Source organism: Engystomops pustulosus, chromosome 9 (genome assembly GCF_040894005.1).
Source record: "Engystomops pustulosus chromosome 9, aEngPut4.maternal, whole genome shotgun sequence".
NCBI classification, from domain to species: Eukaryota; Metazoa; Chordata; class Amphibia; order Anura; family Leptodactylidae; genus Engystomops; species Engystomops pustulosus.
This window is the reverse complement of record NC_092419.1, coordinates 62868557-62889342: the sequence shown is the minus strand read 5'-3', so window position 1 is coordinate 62889342 and position 20786 is coordinate 62868557. Positions and strand designations below refer to the sequence as shown.

Below are 20786 nucleotides of genomic sequence, written 5' to 3'. Positions count from 1 at the left end.
CTAACACAATTTTCAGGTTCAAAAATGCCAACGGAACTTGGGATTCCCAGCCAGTCTCCCATGCTGGTACTTGCCAAGCCTTAAGCTGCATTGCTGCTGCGATCTGGCGAGAGCAGGCACATTCAGCTTAGAATGGCTATTGACAGCAGTTGTTCAATTTGAACCTTCTTCTACTATCTTATATAGAAACTAACACAATTTTCAGGTTCAAAAAGGTCACCAGAACTTGGGATTCCCAGCCAGTCTCCCATGCTGGTACTTGCCAAGCCTTAAGCTGCATTGCTGCTGCGATCTGGCGAGAGCAGGCACATTCAGCTTAGAATGGCCATTGACAGCAGTTGTTCAATTTGAACCTTCTTCTACTATCTCATAGAGAAACTAACACAATTTTCAGGTTCAATAAGGTCACCAGAACTTGGGATTCCCAGCCAGTCTCCCATGCTGGTACTTGCCAAGCCTTAAGCTGCATTGCTGCTGCAATCTGACGAGAGCAGGCACATTCAGCTTAGAATTGCCGTTGACAGCAGCTGTTCAATTTGAACCTTCTTTTACTATCTCATAGAGAAACTAACACAATTTTCAGGTTCAAAAAGGTCAACAGAACTTGGGATTCCCAGCCAGTCTCCCATGCTGGTACTTGCCAAGCCTTAAGCTGCATCGCTGCTGCGATCTGAAAAGAGCACACACATTCAGCTTAGAATGGCCGTTGACAGCAGTTGTTCAATTTGAACCTTCTTCTACTATCTCATAGAGAAACTAACACAATTTTCAGGTTCAAAAAGGTCAACAGAACTTGGGATTCCCAGCCAGTCTCCCATGCTGGTACTTGCCAAACCTTAAGCTGCATTACTGCTGCGATCTGACGAGAGCAGGCACATTCAGCTTAGAATGGCCGTTGACAGCAGCTGTTCAATTTGAACCTTCTTTTACTATCTCATAGAGAAACTAAACAATTTTCAGGTTCAAAAAGGTCAACGGAACTTGGGATTCCCAGCCAGTCTCCCATGCTGGTACTTGCCAAGCCTTAAGCTGCATTGCTGCTGCGATCTGACGAGAGCAGGCACATTCAGCTTAGAATGGCCGTTGACAGCAGCTGTTCAATTTGAACCTTCTTTTACTATCTCATAGAGAAACTAACACAATTTTCAGGTTCAAAAAAGTCACCAGAATTTGGGATTCCCAGTCAGTCTCCCATGCTGGTACTTGCCAAGCCTTAAGCTGCATCGCTGCTGCGATCTGACAAGAGCACGCACATTCAGCTTAGAATGGCCGTTGACAGCAGCTGTTCAATTTGAACCTTCTTTTACTATCTCTTAGAGAAACTAACACAATTTTCAGGTTCAAAAAGGTCAACGGAACTTGGGATTCCCAGCCAGTCTCCCATGCTGGTACTTGCCAAGCCTTAAGCTGCATTGCTGCTGCGATCTGACGAGAGCAGGCACATTCAGCTTAGAATGGCCGTTGACAGCAGCTGTTCAATTTGAACCTTCTTTTACTATCTCATAGAGAAACTAACACATTTTCAGGTTCAAAAAGGTCTACAGAACTTGGAATTCCCAGCCAGTCTCCCATGCTGGTACTTGCCAAGCCTTACGTTGCATTGCTGCTGCGATCTGACGAGAGCAGGCAAATTCAGCTTAGAATGGCCGTTGACAGCAGCTGTTCAATTTGAACCTTCTTTTACTATCTCATAGAGAAACTAACACATTTTCAGGTTCAAAAAGGTCTACAGAACTTAGGATTCCCAGGCAGTCTCCCATGCTGGTACTTGCCAAGCCTTAAACTGCATTGCTGCTGCAATCTGACGAGAGCAGGCACATTCAGCTTAGAATTGCCGTTGACAGCAGCTGTTCAATTTGAACCTTCTTTTACTATCTCATAGAGAAACTAACACAATTTTCAGGTTCAAAAAGGTCAACGGAACTTGGAATTCCCAGCCAGTCTCCCATGCTGGTACTTGCCAAGCCTTAAGTTGCATTGCTGCTGCGATCTGACGAGAGCAGGCAAATTCAGCTTAGAATTGCCGTTGACAGCAGCTGTTCAATTTGAACCTTCTTCTACTATCTCATAGAGAAACTAACACATTTTCAGGTTCAAAAAGGTCAACAGAACTTGGGATTCCCAGCCAGTCTCCCATGCTGGTACTTGCCAAGCCTTAAGCTGCATTGCTGCTGCAATCTGACGAGAGCAGGCACATTCAGCTTAGAATTGCCGTTGACAGCAGCTATTCAATTTGAACCTTCTTTTACTATCTCATAGAGAAACTAACACAATTTTCAGGTTCAAAAAGGTCAACAGAACTTGGGATTCCCAGCCAGTCTCCCATGCTGGTACTTGCCAAGCCTTAAGCTGCATCGCTGCTGCGATCTGAAAAGAGCACACACATTCAGCTTAGAATGGCCGTTGACAGCAGTTGTTCAATTTGAACCTTCTTCTACTATCTCATAAAGAAATTAACACAATTTTCAGGTTCAAAAAGGTCACCAGAACTTGGGATTCCCAGCCAGTCTCCCATGCTGGTACTTGCCAAGCCTTAAGCTGCATCGCTGCTGCGATCTGACGAGAGCAGGCACATTCAGCTTAGAATGGCCATTGACAGCAGCTGTTCAATTTGAACCTTCTTTTACTATCTCATAGAGAAACTAACACAATTTTCAGGTTCAAAAAGGTCAACAGAACTTGGGATTCCCAGCCAGTCTCCCAAGCTGGTACTTGCCAAGCCTTAAGCTGCATCGCTGCTGCGATCTGACAAGAGCACACACATTCAGCTTAGAATGGCCATTGATAGCAGTTGTTCAATTTGAACCTTCTTCTACTATCTCATATAGAAACTAACACAATTTTCAGGTTCAAAAAGGTCACCAGAACTTGGGATTCCAAGCCAGTCTCCCATGCTGGTACTTGCCAAGCCTTAAGCTGCATTGCTGCTGCAATCTGACAAGAGCAGGCACATTCAGCTTAGAATGGCCGTTGACAGCAGCTGTTCAATTTGAACCTTCTTTTGCTATCTCATAGAGAAACTAACACAATTTTCAGGTTCAAAAAGGTCACCAGAACTTGGGATTCCAAGCCAGTCTCCCATGCTGGTACTTGCCAAGCCTTAAGCTGCATCGCTGCTGCGATCTGACAAGAGCACGCACATTCAGCTTAGAATGGCCGTTGACAGCAGCTGTTCAATTTGAACCTTCTTTTACTATCTCTTAGAGAAACTAACACATTTTTCAGGTTCAAAAAGGTCAACGGAACTTGGGATTCCCAGCCAGTCTCCCATGCTGGTACTTGCCAAGCCTTAAGCTGCATTGCTGCTGCGATCTGACGAGAGCAGGCACATTCAGCTTAGAATGGCCGTTGACAGCAGCTGTTCAATTTGAACCTTCTTTTACTATCTCATAGAGAAACTAACACATTTTCAGGTTCAAAAAGGTCTACAGAACTTGGAATTCCCAGCCAGTCTCCCATGCTGGTACTTGCCAAGCCTTACGTTGCATTGCTGCTGCGATCTGACGAGAGCAGGCAAATTCAGCTTAGAATGGCCGTTGACAGCAGCTGTTCAATTTGAACCTTCTTTTACTATCTCATAGAGAAACTAACACATTTTCAGGTTCAAAAAGGTCTACAGAACTTAGGATTCCCAGGCAGTCTCCCATGCTGGTACTTGCCAAGCCTTAAACTGCATTGCTGCTGCAATCTGACGAGAGCAGGCACATTCAGCTTAGAATTGCCGTTGACAGCAGCTGTTCAATTTGAACCTTCTTTTAATATCTCATAGAGAAACTAACACAATTTTCAGGTTCAAAAAGGTCAACGGAACTTGGAATTCCCAGCCAGTCTCCCATGCTGGTACTTGCCAAGCCTTAAGTTGCATTGCTGCTGCGATCTGACGAGAGCAGGCAAATTCAGCTTAGAATTGCCGTTGACAGCAGCTGTTCAATTTGAACCTTCTTCTACTATCTCATAGAGAAACTAACACATTTTCAGGTTCAAAAAGGTCAACAGAACTTGGGATTCCCAGCCAGTCTCCCATGCTGGTACTTGCCAAGCCTTAAGCTGCATTGCTGCTGCAATCTGACGAGAGCAGGCACATTCAGCTTAGAATGGCCTTTGACAGCAGCTGTTCAATTTGAACCTTCTTTTACTATCTCATAGAGAAACTAACACAATTTTCAGGTTCAAAAAGGTCAACAGAACTTGGGATTCCCAGCCAGTCTCCCATGCTGGTACTTGCCAAGCCTTAAGCTGCATCGCTGCTGCGATCTGAAAAGAGCACACACATTCAGCTTAGAATGGCCGTTGACAGCAGTTGTTCAATTTGAACCTTCTTCTACTATCTCATAAAGAAATTAACACAATTTTCAGGTTCAAAAAGGTCACCAGAACTTGGGATTCCCAGCCAGTCTCCCATGCTGGTACTTGCCAAGCCTTAAGCTGCATCGCTGCTGCGATCTGACGAGAGCAGGCACATACAGCTTAGAATGGCCATTGACAGCAGCTGTTCAATTTGAACCTTCTTTTACTATCTCATAGAGAAACTAACACAATTTTCAGGTTCAAAAAGGTCAACAGAACTTGGGATTCCCAGCCAGTCTCCCAAGCTGGTACTTGCCAAGCCTTAAGCTGCATCGCTGCTGCGATCTGACAAGAGCACACACATTCAGCTTAGAATGGCCATTGATAGCAGTTGTTCAATTTGAACCTTCTTCTACTATCTCATATAGAAACTAACACAATTTTCAGGTTCAAAAAGGTCACCAGAACTTGGGATTCCAAGCCAGTCTCCCATGCTGGTACTTGCCAAGCCTTAAGCTGCATTGCTGCTGCAATCTGACAAGAGCAGGCACATTCAGCTTAGAATGGCCGTTGACAGCAGCTGTTCAATTTGAACCTTCTTTTGCTATCTCATAGAGAAACTAACACAATTTTCAGGTTCAAAAAGGTCACCAGAACTTGGGATTCCAAGCCAGTCTCCCATGCTGGTACTTGCCAAGCCTTAAGCTGCATCGCTGCTGCGATCTGACAAGAGCACGCACATTCAGCTTAGAATGGCCGTTGACAGCAGCTGTTCAATTTGAAAGTTCTTTTACTATCTCATAGAGAAACTAACACAATTTTCAGGTTCAAAAAGGGCAACGGAACTTGGGATTCCCAGCCAGTCTCCCATGCTGGTACTTGCCAAGCCTTAAGCTGCATTGCTGCTGCGATCTGGCGAGAGCAGGCACATTCAGCTTAGAATGGCCATTGACAGCAGTTGTTCAATTTGAACCTTCTTCTACTATCTTATATAGAAACTAACACAATTTTCAGGTTCAAAAAGGTCACCAGAACTTGGGATTCCAAGCCAGTCTCCCATGCTGGTACTTGCCAAGCCTTAAGCTGCATTGCTGCTGCAATCTGACAAGAGCAGGCACATTCAGCTTAGAATGGCCGTTGACAGCAGCTGTTCAATTTGAACCTTCTTTTGCTATCTCATAGAGAAACTAACACAATTTTCAGGTTCAAAAAGGTCACCAGAACTTGGGATTCCAAGCCAGTCTCCCATGCTGGTACTTGACAAGCCTTAAGCTGCATCGCTGCTGCGATCTGACAAGAGCACGCACATTCAGCTTAGAATGGCCGTTGACAGCAGCTGTTCAATTTGAAAGTTCTTTTACTATCTCATAGAGAAACTAACACAATTTTCAGGTTCAAAAAGGGCAACGGAACTTGGGATTCCCAGCCAGTCTCCCATGCTGGTACTTGCCAAGCCTTAAGCTGCATTGCTGCTGCGATCTGGCGAGAGCAGGCACATTCAGCTTAGAATGGCCATTGACAGCAGTTGTTCAATTTGAACCTTCTTCTACTATCTTATATAGAAACTAACACAATTTTCAGGTTCAAAAAGGTCACCAGAACTTGGGATTCCAAGCCAGTCTCCCATGCTGGTACTTGCCAAGCCTTAAGCTGCATTGCTGCTGCAATCTGACAAGAGCAGGCACATTCAGCTTAGAATGGCCGTTGACAGCAGCTGTTCAATTTGAACCTTCTTTTACTATCTCATAGAGAAACTAACACATTTTCAGGTTCAAAAAGGTCAACAGAACTTGGGATTCCCAGCCAGTCTCCCATGCTGGTACTTGCCAAGCCTTAAGCTGCATTGCTGCTGCGATCTGACGAGAGCAGGCACATTCAGCTTAGAATGGCCGTTGACAGCAGCTGTTCAAATTGAACCTTCTTTTACTATCTCATAGAGAAACTAACACATTTTCAGGTTCAAAATGGTCAACAGAACTTGGGATTCCCAGCCAGTCTCCCATGCTGGTACTTGCCAAGCCTTAAGCTGCATTGCTGCTGCAATCTGACAAGAGCAGGCACATTCAGCTTAGAATTGCCGTTGACAGCAGCTGTTCAATTTGAACCTTCTTTTACTATCTCATAGAGAAACTAACACATTTTCAGGTTCAAAAAGGTCAACAGAACTTGGGATTCCCAGCCAGTCTCCCATGCTGGTACTTGCCAAGCCTTAAGCTGCATTGCTGCTGCAATCTGACGAGAGCAGGCACATTCAGCTTAGAATTGCCGTTGACAGCAGCTGTTCAATTTGAACCTTCTTTTACTATCTCATAGAGAAACTAACACATTTTCAGGTTCAAAAAGGTCAACAGAACTTGGGATTCCCAGCCAGTCTCCCATGCTGGTACTTGCCAAGCCTTAAGCTGCATTGCTGCTGCAATCTGACGAGAGCAGGCACATTCAGCTTAGAATTGCCGTTGACAGCAGCTGTTCAATTTGAACCTTCTTTTACTATGTCATAGAGAAACTAACACAATTTTCAGGTTCAAAAAGGTCAACGGAACTTGGGATTCCAAGCCAGTCTCCCATGCTGGTACTTGCCAAGCCTTAAGCTGCATCACTGCTGCGATCTGACAAGAGCACGCACATTCAGCTTAGAATGGCCGTTGACAGCAGCTGTTCAATTTGAAAGTTCTTTTACTATCTCATAGAGAAACTAACACAATTTTCAGGTTCAAAAAGGGCAACAGAACTTGGGATTCCCAGCCAGTCTCCCATGCTGGTACTTGCCAAGCCTTAAGCTGCATTGCTGCTGCGATCTGGCAAGAGCAGGCACATTCAGCTTAGAATGGCCATTGACAGCAGTTGTTCAATTTGAACCTTCTTCTACTATCTTATATAGAAAATAACACAATTTTCAGGTTCAAAAAGGTCACCAGAACTTGGGATTCCAAGCCAGTCTCCCATGCTGGTACTTGCCAAGCCTTAAGCTGCATTGCTGCTGCAATCTGACAAGAGCAGGCACATTCAGCTTAGAATGGCCGTTGACAGCAGCTGTTCAATTTGAAAGTTCTTTTACTATCTCATAGAGAAACTAACACAATTTTCAGGTTCAAAAAGGGCAACAGAACTTGGGATTCCCAGCCAGTCTCCCATGCTGGTACTTGCCAAGCCTTAAGCTGCATTGCTGCTGCGATCTGGCAAGAGCAGGCACATTCAGCTTAGAATGGCCATTGACAGCAGTTGTTCAATTTGAACCTTCTTCTACTATCTTATATAGAATCTAACACAATTTTAAGGTTCAAAAAGGTCACCAGAACTTGGGATTCCAAGCCAGTCTCCCATGCTGGTACTTGCCAAGCCTTAAGCTGCATTGCTGCTGCAATCTGACAAGAGCAGGCACATTCAGCTTAGAATGGCCGTTGACAGCAGCTGTTCAATTTGAACCTTCTTTTGCTATCTCATAGAGAAACTAACACAATTTTCAGGTTCAAAAAGGTCACCAGAACTTGGGATTCCAAGCCAGTCTCCCATGCTGGTACTTGCCAAGCCTTAAGCTGCATCGCTGCTGCGATCTCACAAGAGCACGCACATTCAGCTTAGAATGGCCGTTGACAGCAGCTGTTCAATTTGAACCTTCTTTTACTATCTCATAGAGAAACTAACACAATTTTCAGGTTCAAAAAGGGCAACGGAACTTGGGATTCCCAGCCAGTCTCCCATGCTGGTACTTGCCAAGCCTTAAGCTGCATTGCTGCTGCGATCTGACGAGAGCTGGCACATTCAGCTTAGAATGGCCATTGACAGCAGCTGTTCAATTTGAACCTTCTTTTGCTATCTCATAGAGAAACTAACACAATTTTCAGGTTCAAAAAGGTCACCAGAACTTGGGATTCCAAGCCAGTCTCCCATGCTGGTACTTGCCAAGCCTTAAGCTGCATCGCTGCTGCGATCTGACAAGCGCACGCACATTCAGCTTAGAATGGCCGTTGACAGCAGCTGTTCAATTTGAACCTTCTTTTACTATCTCATAGAGAAACTAACACATTTTCAGGTTCAAAAAGGTCAACAGAACTTGGGATTCCCAGCCAGTCTCCCATGCTGGTACTTGCCAAGCCTTAAGCTGCATTGCTGCTGCGATCTGACGAGAGCAGGCACATTCAGCTTAGAATGGCCGTTGACAGCAGCTGTTCAATTTGAACCTTCTTTTACTATCTCATAGAGAAACTAACACAATTTTCAGGTTCAAAAAGGTCAACGGAACTTGGGATTCCCAGCCAGTCTCCCATGCTGGTACTTGCCAAGCCTTAAGCTGCATTGCTGCTGCGATCTGACGAGAGCTGGCACATTCAGCTTAGAATGGCCATTGACAGCAGCTGTTCAATTTGAACCTTCTTTTGCTATCTCATAGAGAAACTAACACAATTTTCAGGTTCAAAAAGGTCAACAGAACTTGGGATTCCCAGCCAGTCTCCCATGCTGGTACTTGCCAAGCCTTAAGCTGCATTGCTGCTGCGATCTGACGAGAGCAGGCACATTCAGCTTAGAATAGCCGTTGACAGCAGCTGTTCAATTTGAACCTTCTTTTACTATCTCATAGAGAAACTAACACAATTTTCAGGTTCAAAAAGGTCAACGGAACTTGGGATTCCCAGCCAGTCTCCCATGCTGGTACTTGCCAAGCCTTAAGCTGCATTGCTGCTGCGATCTGACGAGAGCAGGCACATTTAGCTTAGAATGGCCGTTGACAGCAGCTGTTCAATTTGAACCTTCTTTTACTATCTCATTGAGAAACTAACACAATTTTCAGGTTCAAAAAAGTCACCAGAACTTGGGATTCCCAGCCAGTCTCCCATGCTGGTACTTGCCAAGCCTTAAGCTGCATCGCTGCTGTGATCTGACAAGAGCACGCACATTCAGCTTAGAATGGCCGTTGACAGCAGCTGTTCAGTTTGAACCTTCTTTTACTATCTCATAGAGAAACTAACACAACTTTCAGGTTCAAAAAGGGCAACGGAACTTGGGATTCCCAGCCAGTCTCCCATGCTGGTACTTGCCAAGCCTTAAGCTGCATTGCTGCTGCGATCTGGCGAGAGCAGGCACATTCAGCTTAGAATGGCCATTGACAGCAGTTGTTCAATTTGAACCTTCTTCTACTATCTTATATAGAAACTAACACAATTTTCAGGTTCAAAAAGGTCACCAGAACTTGGGATTCCAAGCCAGTCTCCCATGCTGGTACTTGCCAAGCCTTAAGCTGCATTGCTGCTGCAATCTGACAAGAGCAGGCACATTCAGCTTAGAATGGCCGTTGACAGCAGCTGTTCAATTTGAACCTTCTTTTGCTATCTCATAGAGAAACTAACACAATTTTCAGGTTCAAAAAGGTCACCAGAGCTTGGGATTCCAAGCCAGTGTCCCATGCTGGTACTTGCCAAGCCTTAAGCTGCATCGCTGCTGCGATCTGACAAGAGCACGCACATTCAGCTTAGAATGGCCGTTGACAGCAGCTGTTCAATTTGAACCTTCTTTTACTATCTCATAGAGAAACTAACACAATTTTCAGGTTCAAAAAGGGCAACGGAACTTGGGATTCCCAGCCAGTCTCCCATGCTGGTACTTGCCAAGCCTTATGCTGCATTGCTGCTGCGATCTGGCGAGAGCAGGCACATGCAGCTTAGAATGGCCGTTGACAGCAGTGGTTCAATTTGAACCTTCTTCTACTATCTTATATAGAAACTAACACAATTTTCAGGTTCAAAAAGGTCACCAGAACTTGGGATTCCAAGCCAGTCTCCCATGCTGGTACTTGCCAAGCCTTAAGCTGCATTGCTGCTGCAATCTGACAAGAGCAGGCACATTCAGCTTAGAATGGCCGTTGACAGCAGCTGTTCAATTTGAACCTTCTTTTGCTATCTCATAGAGAAACTAACACAATTTTCAGGTTCAAAAAGGTCACCAGAACTTGGGATTCCAAGCCAGTCTCCCATGCTGGTACTTGCCAAGCCTTAAGCTGCTTCGCTGCTGCGATCTGACAAGAGCACGCACATTCAGCTTAGAATGGCCGTTGACAGCAGCTGTTCAATTTGAACCTTCTTTTACTATCTCATAGAGAAACTAACACATTTTCAGGTTCAAAAAGGTCAACAGAACTTGGGATTCCCAGCCAGTCTCCCATGCTGGTACTTGCCAAGCCTTAAGCTGCATTGCTGCTGCGATCTGACGAGAGCAGGCACATTCAGCTTAGAATGGCCGTTGAAAGCAGCTGTCCAATTTGAACCTTCTTTTACTATCTCATAGAGAAACTAACACAATTTTCAGGTTCAAAAAGGTCAACGGAACTTGGGATTCCCAGCCAGTCTCCCATGCTGGTACTTGCCAAGCCTTAAGCTGCATTGCTGCTGCGATCTGACGAGAGCAGGCACATTCAGCTTAGAATGGCCGTTGACAGCAGCTGTTCAATTTGAACCTTCTTTTACTATCTCATAGAGAAACTAACACAATTTTCAGGTTCAAAAAAGTCACCAGAACTTGGGATTCCCAGCCAGTCTCCCATGCTGGTACTTGCCAAGCCTTAAGCTGCATCGCTGCTGCGATCTGACAAGAGCACGCACATTCAGCTTAGAATGGCCGTTGACAGAAGCTGTTCAATTTGAACCTTCTTTTACTATCTCATAGAGAAACTAACACAATTTTCAGGTTCAAAAAGGTCGACGGAACTTGGGATTCCCAGCCAGTCTCCCATGCTGGTACTTGCCAAGCCTTAAGCTGCATTGCTGCTGCGATCTGACAAGAGCAGGCACATTCAGCTTAGAATGGCCATTGACAGCAGTTGTTCAATTTGAACCTTCTTTTACTATCTCATAGAGAAACTAACACAATTTTCAGGTTCAAAAAGGTCAACGGAACTTGGGATTCCCAGCCAGTCTCCCATGCTGGTACTTGCCAAGCCTTAAGCTGCATTGCTGCTGCGATCTGACGAGAGCAGGCACATTCAGCTTAGAATGGCCGTTGACAGCAGCTGTTCAATTTGAACCTTCTTTTACTATCTCATAGAGAAACTAACACAATTTTCAGGTTCAAAAAAGTCACCAGAACTTGGGATTCCCAGCCAGTCTCCCATGCTGGTACTTGCCAAGCCTTAAGCTGCATCGCTGCTGCGATCTGACAAGAGCACGCACATTCAGCTTAGAATGGCCGTTGACAGCAGCTGTTCAATTTGAACCTTCTTTTACTATCTCATAGAGAAACTAACACAATTTTCAGGTTCAAAAAGGTCAACGGAACTTGGGATTCCCAGCCAGTCTCCCATGCTGGTACTTGCCAAGCCTTAAGCTGCATTGCTGCTGCGATCTGACAAGAGCAGGCACATTCAGCTTAGAATGGCCGTTGACTGCAGCATTTCAAATTGAACCTTCTTTTACTATCTCATAGAGAAACTAAAACAATTTTCAAGTTCAAAAACGTCAACAGAACTTGGGATTCCCAGCCAGTCTCCCATGCTGGAACTTGCCAAGCCTTAAGCTGCATCGCTGCTGCGATCTGACAAGAGCACGCACATTCAGCTTAGAATGGCCGTTGACAGCAGCTGCTCAATTTGAACCTTCTTTTACTATCTCATAGAGAAACTAACACAATTTTCAGGTTCAAAAAGGGCAACGGAACTTGGGATTCCCAGCCAGTCTCCCATGCTGGTACTTGCCAAGCCTTAAGCTGCATTGCTGCTGCAATCTGACAAGAGCAGGCACATTCAGCTTAGAATGGCCGTTGACAGCAGCTGTTCAATTTGAACCTTCTTTTGCTATCTCATAGAGAAACTAACACAATTTTCAGGTTCAAAAAGGTCACCAGAACTTGGGATTCCAAGCCAGTCTCCCATGCTGGTACTTGCCAAGCCTTAAGCTGCATTGCTGCTGCGATCTGACGAGAGCAGGCACATTCAGCTTAGAATGGCCGTTGACAGCAGCTGTTCAATTTGAACCTTCTTTTACTATCTCATAGAGAAACTAACACAATTTTCAGGTTCAAAAAGGGCAACGGAACTTGGGATTCCCAGCCAGTCTCCCATGCTGGTACTTGCCAAGCCTTAAGCTGCATTGCTGCTGCGATCTGGCGAGAGCAGGCACATTCAGCTTAGAATGGCCGTTGACAGCAGCTGTTCAATTTGAACCTTCTTTTGCTATCTCATAGAGAAACTAACACAATTTTCAGGTTCAAAAAGGTCACCAGAGCTTGGGATTCCAAGCCAGTCTCCCATGCTGGTACTTGCCAAGCCTTAAGCTGCATCGCTGCTGCGATCTGACAAGAGCACGCACATTCAGCTTAGAATGGCCGTTGACAGCAGCTGTTCAATTTGAACCTTCTTTTACTATCTCATAGAGAAACTAACACAATTTTCAGGTTCAAAAAGGGCAACGGAACTTGGGATTCCCAGCCAGTCTCCCATGCTGGTACTTGCCAAGCCTTATGCTGCATTGCTGCTGCGATCTGGCGAGAGCAGGCACATGCAGCTTAGAATGGCCGTTGACAGCAGTGGTTCAATTTGAACCTTCTTCTACTATCTTATATAGAAACTAACACAATTTTCAGGTTCAAAAAGGTCACCAGAACTTGGGATTCCAAGCCAGTCTCCCATGCTGGTACTTGCCAAGCCTTAAGCTGCATTGCTGCTGCAATCTGACAAGAGCAGGCACATTCAGCTTAGAATGGCCGTTGACAGCAGCTGTTCAATTTGAACCTTCTTTTGCTATCTCATAGAGAAACTAACACAATTTTCAGGTTCAAAAAGGTCACCAGAACTTGGGATTCCAAGCCAGTCTCCCATGCTGGTACTTGCCAAGCCTTAAGCTGCTTCGCTGCTGCGATCTGACAAGAGCACGCACATTCAGCTTAGAATGGCCGTTGACAGCAGCTGTTCAATTTGAACCTTCTTTTACTATCTCATAGAGAAACTAACACATTTTCAGGTTCAAAAAGGTCAACAGAACTTGGGATCCCCAGCCAGTCTCCCATGCTGGTACTTGCCAAGCCTTAAGCTGCATTGCTGCTGCGATCTGACGAGAGCAGGCACATTCAGCTTAGAATGGCCGTTGAAAGCAGCTGTCCAATTTGAACCTTCTTTTACTATCTCATAGAGAAACTAACACAATTTTCAGGTTCAAAAAGGTCAACGGAACTTGGGATTCCCAGCCAGTCTCCCATGCTGGTACTTGCCAAGCCTTAAGCTGCATTGCTGCTGCGATCTGACGAGAGCAGGCACATTCAGCTTAGAATGGCCGTTGACAGCAGCTGTTCAATTTGAACCTTCTTTTACTATCTCATAGAGAAACTAACACAATTTTCAGGTTCAAAAAAGTCACCAGAACTTGGGATTCCCAGCCAGTCTCCCATGCTGGTACTTGCCAAGCCTTAAGCTGCATCGCTGCTGCGATCTGACAAGAGCAGGCACATTCAGCTTAGAATGGCCATTGACAGCAGCTGTTCAATTTGAACCTTCTTTTACTATCTCATAGAGAAACTAACACAATTTTCAGGTTCAAAAAGGTCAACGGAACTTGGGATTCCCAGCCAGTCTCCCATGCTGGTACTTGCCAAGCCTTAAGCTGCATTGCTGCTGCGATCTGACGAGAGCAGGCACATTCAGCTTAGAATGGCCGTTGACAGCAGCTGTTCAATTTGAACCTTCTTTTACTATCTCATAGAGAAACTAACACAATTTTCAGGTTCAAAAAAGTCACCAGAACTTGGGATTCCCAGCCAGTCTCCCATGCTGGTACTTGCCAAGCCTTAAGCTGCATCGGTGCTGCGATCTGACAAGAGCACGCACATTCAGCTTAGAATGGCCGTTGACAGCAGCTGTTCAATTTGAACCTTCTTTTACTATCTCATAGAGAAACTAACACAATTTTCAGGTTCAAAAAGGTCAACGGAACTTGGGATTCCCAGCCAGTCTCCCATGCTGGTACTTGCCAAGCCTTAAGCTGCATTGCTGCTGCGATCTGACAAGAGCAGGCACATTCAGCTTAGAATGGCCGTTGACTGCAGCATTTCAAATTGAACCTTCTTTTACTATCTCATAGAGAAACTAAAACAATTTTCAAGTTCAAAAACGTCAACAGAACTTGGGATTCCCAGCCAGTCTCCCATGCTGGAACTTGCCAAGCCTTAAGCTGCATCGCTGCTGCGATCTGACAAGAGCACGCACATTCAGCTTAGAATGGCCGTTGACAGCAGCTGCTCAATTTGAACCTTCTTTTACTATCTCATAGAGAAACTAACACAATTTTCAGGTTCAAAAAGGGCAACGGAACTTGGGATTCCAAGCCAGTCTCCCATGCTGGTACTTGCCAAGCCTTAAGCTGCATTGCTGCTGCGATCTGACGAGAGCAGGCACATTCAGCTTAGAATGGCCGTTGACAGCAGCTGTTCAATTTGAACCTTCTTTTACTATCTCATAGAGAAACTAACACAATTTTCAGGTTCAAAAAGGTTAACGGAACTTGGGATTCCCAGCCAGTCTCCCATGCTGGTACTTGCCAAGCCTTAAGCTGCATTGCTGCTGCGATCTGACGAGAGCAGGCACATTCAGCTTAGAATGGCCATTGACAGCAGTTGTTCAATTTGAACCTTCTTCTACTATCTCATATAGAAACTAACACAATTTTCAGGTTCAAAAAGGTCACCAGTACTTGGGATTCCAAGCCAGTCTCCCATGCTGGTACTTGCCAAGCCTTAAGCTGCATCGCTGCTGCGATCTGACAAGAGCACGCACATTCAGCTTAGAATGGCCGTTGACAGCAGCTGTTCAATTTGAACCTTCTTTTACTATCTCATAGAGAAACTAACACAATTTTCAGGTTCAAAAAGGTCATCAGAACTTGGGATTCCCAGCCAGTCTCCCATGCTGGTACTTGCCAAGCCTTAAGCTGCATCGCTGCTGCGATCTGACAAGAGCACACACATTCAGCTTAGAATGGCCGTTGACAGCAGTTGTTCAATTTGAACCTTCTTCTACTATCTCATAGAGAAACTAACACAGTTTTCAGGTTCAAAAAAGTCACCAGAACTTGGGATTCCCAGCCAGTCTCCCATGCTGGTACTTGCCAAGCCTTAAGCTGCATCGCTGCTGCGATCTGACAAGAGCACGCACATTCAGCTTAGAAAGGCCGTTGACAGCAGCTGTTCAATTTGAACCTTCTTTTACTATCTCATAGAGAAACTAACACAATTTTCAGGTTCAAAAAGGTCAACGGAACTTGGGATTCCCAGCAAGTCTCCCATGCTGGTACTTGCCAAGCCTTAAGCTGCATTGTTGCTGCGATCTGACAAGAGCAGGCACATTCAGCTTAGAATGGCCGTTGACAGCAGCTGTTCAATTTGAACCTTCTTTTGCTATCTCATAGAGAAACTAACACAATTTTCAGGTTCAAAAAGGTCAACGGAACTTGGGATTCCCAGCCAGTCTCCCATGCTGGTACTTGCCAAGCCTTAAGCTGCATTGCTGCTGCGATCTGACGAGAGCAGGCACATTCAGCTTAGAATGGCCAATGACAGCAGTTGTTCAATTTGAACCTTCTTCTACTATCTCATATAGAAACTAACACAATTTTCAGGTTCAAAAAGGTCACCAGAACTTGGGATTCCAAGCCAGTCTCCCATGCTGGTACTTGCCAAGCCTTAAGCTGCATCGCTGCTGCGATCTGACAAGAGCACGCACATTCAGCTTAGAATGGCCGTTGACAGCAGCTGTTCAATTTGAAAGTTCTTTTACTATCTCATAGAGAAACTAACACAATTTTCAGGTTTAAAAAGAGCAACGGAACTTGGGATTCCCAGCCAGTCTCCCATGCTGGTACTTGCCAAGCCTTAAGCTGCATTGCTGCTGCGATCTGGCTAGAGCAGGCACATTCAGCTTAGAATGGCCATTGACAGCAGTTGTTCAATTTGAACCTTCTTCTACTATCTTATATAGAAACTAACACAATTTTCAGGTTCAAAAAGGTCACCAGAACTTGGGATTCCAAGCCAGTCTCCCATGCTGGTACTTGCCAAGCCTTAAGCTGCATTGCTGCTGCAATCTGACAAGAGCAGGCACATTCAGCTTAGAATGGCCGTTGACAGCAGCTGTTCAATTTGAACCTTCTTTTGCTATCTCATAGAGAAACTAACACAATTTTCAGGTTCAAAAAGGTCCCCAGAACTTGGGATTCCAAGCCAGTCTCCCATGCTGGTACTTGCCAAGCCTTAAGCTGCATCGCTGCTGCGATCTGACAAGAGCACGCACATTCAGCTTAGAATGGCCGTTGACAGCAGCTGTTCAATTTGAACCTTCTTTTACTATCTCATAGAGAAACTAACACATTTTCAGGATCAAAAAGGTCAACAGAACTTGGGATTCCTAGCCAGTCTCCCATGCTGGTACTTGCCAAGCCTTAAGCTGCATCGCTGCTGCGATCTGACAAGAGCACGCACATTCAGCTTAGAATGGCCGTTGACAGAAGCTGTTCAATTTGAACCTTCTTTTACTATCTCATAGAGAAACTAACACAATTTTCAGGTTCAAAAAGGTCAACGGAACTTGGGATTCCCAGCCAGTCTCCCATGCTGGTACTTGCCAAGCCTTAAGCTGCATTGCTGCTGCGATCTGACAAGAGCAGGCACATTCAGCTTAGAATGGCCATTGACAGCAGCATTTCAAATTGAACCTTCTTTTACTATCTCATAGAGAAACCAAAACAATTTTCAAGTTCAAAAACGTCAACAGAACTTGGGATTCCCAGCCAGTCTCCCATGCTGGAACTTGCCAAGCCTTAAGCTGCATCGCTGCTGCGATCTGACAAGAGCACGCACATTCAGCTTAGAATGGCCGTTGACAGCAGCTGTTCAATTTGAACCTTCTTTTACTATCTCATAGAGAAACTAACACAATTTTCAGGTTCAAAAAGGGCAACGGAACTTGGGATTCCCAGCCAGTCTCCCATGCTGGTACTTGCCAAGCCTTAAGCTGCATTGCTGCTGCGATCTGGCGAGAGCAGGCACATTCAGCTTAGAATGGCCATTGACAGCAGTTGTTCAATTTGAACCTTCTTCTACTATCTTATATAGAAACTAACACAATTTTCAGGTTCAAAAAGGTCACCAGAACTTGGGATTCCAAGCCAGTCTCCCATGCTGGTACTTGCCAAGCCTTAAGCTGCATTGCTGCTGCAATCTGACAAGAGCAGGCACATTCAGCTTAGAATGGCCGTTGACAGCAGCTGTTCAATTTGAACCTTCTTTTGCTATCTCATAGAGAAACTAACACAATTTTCAGGTTCAAAAAGGTCACCAGAACTTGGGATTCCAAGCCAGTCTCCCATGCTGGTACTTGCCAAGCCTTAAGCTGCATCGCTGCTGCGATCTGACAAGAGCACGCACATTCAGCTTAGAATGGCTGTTGACAGCAGCTGTTCAATTTGAACCTTCTTTTACTATCTCATAGAGAAACTAACACAACTTTCAGGTTCAAAAAGGGCAACGGAACTTGGGATTCCCAGCCAGTCTCCCATGCTGGTACTTGCCAAGCCTTAAGCTGCATTGCTGCTGCGATCTGGCGAGAGCAGGCACATTCAGCTTAGAATGGCCATTGACAGCAGTTGTTCAATTTGAACCTTCTTCTACTATCTTATATAGAAACTAACACAATTTTCAGGTTCAAAAAGGTCACCAGAACTTGGGATTCCAAGCCAGTCTCCCATGCTGGTACTTGCCAAGCCTTAAGCTGCATTGCTGCTGCAATCTGACAAGAGCAGGCACATTCAGCTTAGAATGGCCGTTGACAGCAGCTGTTCAATTTGAACCTTCTTTTGCTATCTCATAGAGAAACTAACACAATTTTCAGGTTCAAAAAGGTCACCAGAGCTTGGGATTCCAAGCCAGTCTCCCATGCTGGTACTTGCCAAGCCTTAAGCTGCATCGCTGCTGCGATCTGACAAGAGCACGCACATTCAGCTTAGAATGGCCGTTGACAGCAGCTGTTCAATTTGAACCTTCTTTTACTATCTCATAGAGAAACTAACACAATTTTCAGGTTCAAAAAGGGCAACGGAACTTGGGATTCCCAGCCAGTCTCCCATGCTGGTACTTGCCAAGCCTTAAGCTGCATTGCTGCTGCGATCTGACAAGAGCAGGCACATTCAGCTTAGAATGGCCATTGACAGCAGCATTTCAAATTCAACCTTCTTTTACTATCTCATAGAGAAACCAAAACAATTTTCAAGTTCAAAAACGTCAACAGAACTTGGGATTCCCAGCCAGTCTCCCATGCTGGAACTTGCCAAGCCTTAAGCTGCATCGCTGCTGCGATCTGACAAGAGCACGCACATTCAGCTTAGAATGGCCGATGACAGCAGCTGTTCAATTTGAACCTTCTTTTACTATCTCATAGAGAAACTAACACAATTTTCAGGTTCAAAAAGGGCAACGGAACTTGGGATTCCCAGCCAGTCTCCCATGCTGGTACTTGCCAAGCCTTAAGCTGCATTGCTGCTGCGATCTGGCGAGAGCAGGCACATTCAGCTTAGAATGGCCATTGACAGCAGCTGTTCAATTTGAACCTTCTTTTGCTATCTCATAGAGAAACTAACACAATTTTCAGGTTCAAAAAGGTCACCAGAACTTGGGATTCCAAGCCAGTCTCCCATGCTGGTACTTGCCAAGCCTTAAGCTGCATCGCTGCTGCGATCTGACAAGAGCACGCACATTCAGCTTAGAATGGCTGTTGACAGCAGCTGTTCAATTTGAACCTTCTTTTACTATCTCATAGAGAAACTAACACAACTTTCAGGTTCAAAAAGGGCAACGGAACTTGGGATTCCCAGCCAGTCTCCCATGCTGGTACTTGCCAAGCCTTAAGCTGCATTGCTGCTGCGATCTGGCGAGAGCAGGCACATTCAGCTTAGAATGGCCATTGACAGCAGTTGTTCAATTTGAACCTTCTTCTACTATCTTATATAGAAACTAACACAATTTTCAGGTTCAAAAAGGTCACCAGAACTTGGGATTCCAAGCCAGTCTCCCATGCTGGTACTTGCCAAGCCTTAAGCTGCATTGCTGCTGCAATCTGACAAGAGCAGGCACATTCAGCTTAGAATGGCCGTTGACAGCAGCAGTTCAATTTGAACCTTTTTTTGCTATCTCATAGAGAAACTAACACAATTTTCAGGTTCAAAAAGGTCACCAGAGCTTGGGATTCCAAGCCAGTCTCCCATGCCGGTACTTGCCAAGCCTTAAGCTGCATCGCTGCTGCGATCTGACAAGAGCACGCACATTCAGCTTAGAATGGCCGTTGACAGCAGCTGTTCAATTTGAACCTTCTTTTACTATCTCATAGAGAAACTAACACAATTTTCAGGTTCAAAAAGGTCAACGGAACTTGGGATTCCCAGCCAGTCTCCCATGCTGGTACTTGCCAAGCCTTATGCTGCATTGCTGCTGCGATCTGGCGAGAGCAGGCACATGCAGCTTAGAATGGCCGTTGACAGCAGCGGTTCAATTTGAACCTTCTTCTACTATCTTATATAGAAACTAACACAATTTTCAGGTTCAAAAAGGTCACCAGAACTTGGGATTCCAAGCCAGTCTCCCATGCTGGTACTTGCCAAGCCTTAAGCTGCATTGCTGCTGCAATCTGACAAGAGCAGGCACATTCAGCTTAGAATGGCCATTGACAGCAGCTGTTCAATTTGAACCTTCTTTTGCTATCTCATAGAGAAACTAACACAATTTTCAGATTCAAAAAGGTCACCAGAACTTGGGATTCCCAGCCAGTCTCCCATGCTGGTACTTGCCAAGCCTTAAGCTGCATTGCTGCTGCGATCTGACGAGAGCAGGCACATTCAGCTTAGAATGGCCGTTGACAGCAGCTGTCCAATTTGAACCTTCTTTTACTATCTCATAGAGAAACTAACACAATTTTCAGGTTCAAAAAGGTCTACGGAACTTGGGATTCCCAGCCAGTCTCCCATGCTGGTACTTGCCAAGCCTTAAGCTGCATTGCTGCTGCGATCTGACGAGAGCAGGCACATTCAGCTTAGAATGGCCGTTGACAGCAGCTGTTCAATTTGAACCTTCTTTTACTATCTCATAGAGAAACTAACACAATTTTCAGGTTCAAAAAAGTCACCACAACTTGGGATTCCCAGCAAGTCTCCCATGCTGGTACTTGCCAAGCCTTAAGCTGCATCGCTGCTGCGATCTGACAAGAGCACGCACATTCAGCTTAGAATGGCCGTTGACAGAAGCTGTTCAATTTGAACCTTCTTTTACTATCTCATAGAGAAACTAACACAATTTTCAGGTTCAAAAAGGTCAACGGAACTTGGGATTCCCAGCCAGTCTCCCATGCTGGTACTTGCCAAGCCTTAAGCTGCATTGCTGCTGTGATCTGACAAGAGCAGGCACATTCAGCTTAGAATGGCCATTGACAGCAGCTGTTCAATTTGAACCTTCTTTTACTATCTCATAGAGAAACTAACACAATT

General features: G+C 45.2%; 37 pseudogenes; all 37 read right to left on the bottom strand.

Annotated features, from left to right (window-relative positions):
* Nucleotides 1-781: 781 nt before the first annotated feature.
* On the bottom strand, nt 782-900 carry LOC140085584 (5S ribosomal RNA; annotated as a pseudogene).
* Nucleotides 901-969: 69 nt separating this feature from the next.
* LOC140091195 (5S ribosomal RNA) lies at nt 970-1088 on the bottom strand (annotated as a pseudogene).
* A 259-nt stretch (nt 1089-1347) lies between these two features.
* LOC140091182 (5S ribosomal RNA) lies at nt 1348-1466 on the bottom strand (annotated as a pseudogene).
* A 446-nt stretch (nt 1467-1912) lies between these two features.
* Nucleotides 1913-2031, bottom strand: LOC140097354 (5S ribosomal RNA; annotated as a pseudogene).
* A 69-nt stretch (nt 2032-2100) lies between these two features.
* Nucleotides 2101-2219, bottom strand: LOC140094841 (5S ribosomal RNA; annotated as a pseudogene).
* Nucleotides 2220-2478: 259 nt separating this feature from the next.
* Nucleotides 2479-2597, bottom strand: LOC140095240 (5S ribosomal RNA; annotated as a pseudogene).
* A 637-nt stretch (nt 2598-3234) lies between these two features.
* On the bottom strand, nt 3235-3353 carry LOC140091170 (5S ribosomal RNA; annotated as a pseudogene).
* Nucleotides 3354-3799: 446 nt separating this feature from the next.
* Nucleotides 3800-3918, bottom strand: LOC140097353 (5S ribosomal RNA; annotated as a pseudogene).
* Nucleotides 3919-4365: 447 nt separating this feature from the next.
* On the bottom strand, nt 4366-4484 carry LOC140096644 (5S ribosomal RNA; annotated as a pseudogene).
* A 637-nt stretch (nt 4485-5121) lies between these two features.
* Nucleotides 5122-5240, bottom strand: LOC140096880 (5S ribosomal RNA; annotated as a pseudogene).
* A 448-nt stretch (nt 5241-5688) lies between these two features.
* On the bottom strand, nt 5689-5807 carry LOC140096879 (5S ribosomal RNA; annotated as a pseudogene).
* A 258-nt stretch (nt 5808-6065) lies between these two features.
* LOC140079071 (5S ribosomal RNA) lies at nt 6066-6184 on the bottom strand (annotated as a pseudogene).
* Nucleotides 6185-6441: 257 nt separating this feature from the next.
* On the bottom strand, nt 6442-6560 carry LOC140094839 (5S ribosomal RNA; annotated as a pseudogene).
* A 69-nt stretch (nt 6561-6629) lies between these two features.
* Nucleotides 6630-6748, bottom strand: LOC140094838 (5S ribosomal RNA; annotated as a pseudogene).
* A 70-nt stretch (nt 6749-6818) lies between these two features.
* On the bottom strand, nt 6819-6937 carry LOC140098736 (5S ribosomal RNA; annotated as a pseudogene).
* Nucleotides 6938-7952: 1015 nt separating this feature from the next.
* On the bottom strand, nt 7953-8071 carry LOC140097026 (5S ribosomal RNA; annotated as a pseudogene).
* A 258-nt stretch (nt 8072-8329) lies between these two features.
* On the bottom strand, nt 8330-8448 carry LOC140079070 (5S ribosomal RNA; annotated as a pseudogene).
* A 70-nt stretch (nt 8449-8518) lies between these two features.
* Nucleotides 8519-8637, bottom strand: LOC140092475 (5S ribosomal RNA; annotated as a pseudogene).
* Nucleotides 8638-8707: 70 nt separating this feature from the next.
* LOC140084703 (5S ribosomal RNA) lies at nt 8708-8826 on the bottom strand (annotated as a pseudogene).
* Nucleotides 8827-8896: 70 nt separating this feature from the next.
* Nucleotides 8897-9015, bottom strand: LOC140087475 (5S ribosomal RNA; annotated as a pseudogene).
* Nucleotides 9016-9274: 259 nt separating this feature from the next.
* On the bottom strand, nt 9275-9393 carry LOC140096878 (5S ribosomal RNA; annotated as a pseudogene).
* Nucleotides 9394-10407: 1014 nt separating this feature from the next.
* Nucleotides 10408-10526, bottom strand: LOC140086403 (5S ribosomal RNA; annotated as a pseudogene).
* A 70-nt stretch (nt 10527-10596) lies between these two features.
* Nucleotides 10597-10715, bottom strand: LOC140091158 (5S ribosomal RNA; annotated as a pseudogene).
* Nucleotides 10716-10974: 259 nt separating this feature from the next.
* LOC140097786 (5S ribosomal RNA) lies at nt 10975-11093 on the bottom strand (annotated as a pseudogene).
* A 70-nt stretch (nt 11094-11163) lies between these two features.
* On the bottom strand, nt 11164-11282 carry LOC140091146 (5S ribosomal RNA; annotated as a pseudogene).
* A 259-nt stretch (nt 11283-11541) lies between these two features.
* LOC140088842 (5S ribosomal RNA) lies at nt 11542-11660 on the bottom strand (annotated as a pseudogene).
* Nucleotides 11661-12108: 448 nt separating this feature from the next.
* On the bottom strand, nt 12109-12227 carry LOC140097954 (5S ribosomal RNA; annotated as a pseudogene).
* Nucleotides 12228-13241: 1014 nt separating this feature from the next.
* LOC140096979 (5S ribosomal RNA) lies at nt 13242-13360 on the bottom strand (annotated as a pseudogene).
* Nucleotides 13361-13430: 70 nt separating this feature from the next.
* Nucleotides 13431-13549, bottom strand: LOC140091134 (5S ribosomal RNA; annotated as a pseudogene).
* Nucleotides 13550-13808: 259 nt separating this feature from the next.
* On the bottom strand, nt 13809-13927 carry LOC140091122 (5S ribosomal RNA; annotated as a pseudogene).
* Nucleotides 13928-14186: 259 nt separating this feature from the next.
* LOC140088841 (5S ribosomal RNA) lies at nt 14187-14305 on the bottom strand (annotated as a pseudogene).
* Nucleotides 14306-14753: 448 nt separating this feature from the next.
* Nucleotides 14754-14872, bottom strand: LOC140091585 (5S ribosomal RNA; annotated as a pseudogene).
* A 637-nt stretch (nt 14873-15509) lies between these two features.
* Nucleotides 15510-15628, bottom strand: LOC140085868 (5S ribosomal RNA; annotated as a pseudogene).
* Nucleotides 15629-15698: 70 nt separating this feature from the next.
* Nucleotides 15699-15817, bottom strand: LOC140090593 (5S ribosomal RNA; annotated as a pseudogene).
* A 1014-nt stretch (nt 15818-16831) lies between these two features.
* On the bottom strand, nt 16832-16950 carry LOC140092712 (5S ribosomal RNA; annotated as a pseudogene).
* A 3094-nt stretch (nt 16951-20044) lies between these two features.
* LOC140092813 (5S ribosomal RNA) lies at nt 20045-20163 on the bottom strand (annotated as a pseudogene).
* Nucleotides 20164-20233: 70 nt separating this feature from the next.
* On the bottom strand, nt 20234-20352 carry LOC140082974 (5S ribosomal RNA; annotated as a pseudogene).
* Nucleotides 20353-20786: the final 434 nt, after the last annotated feature.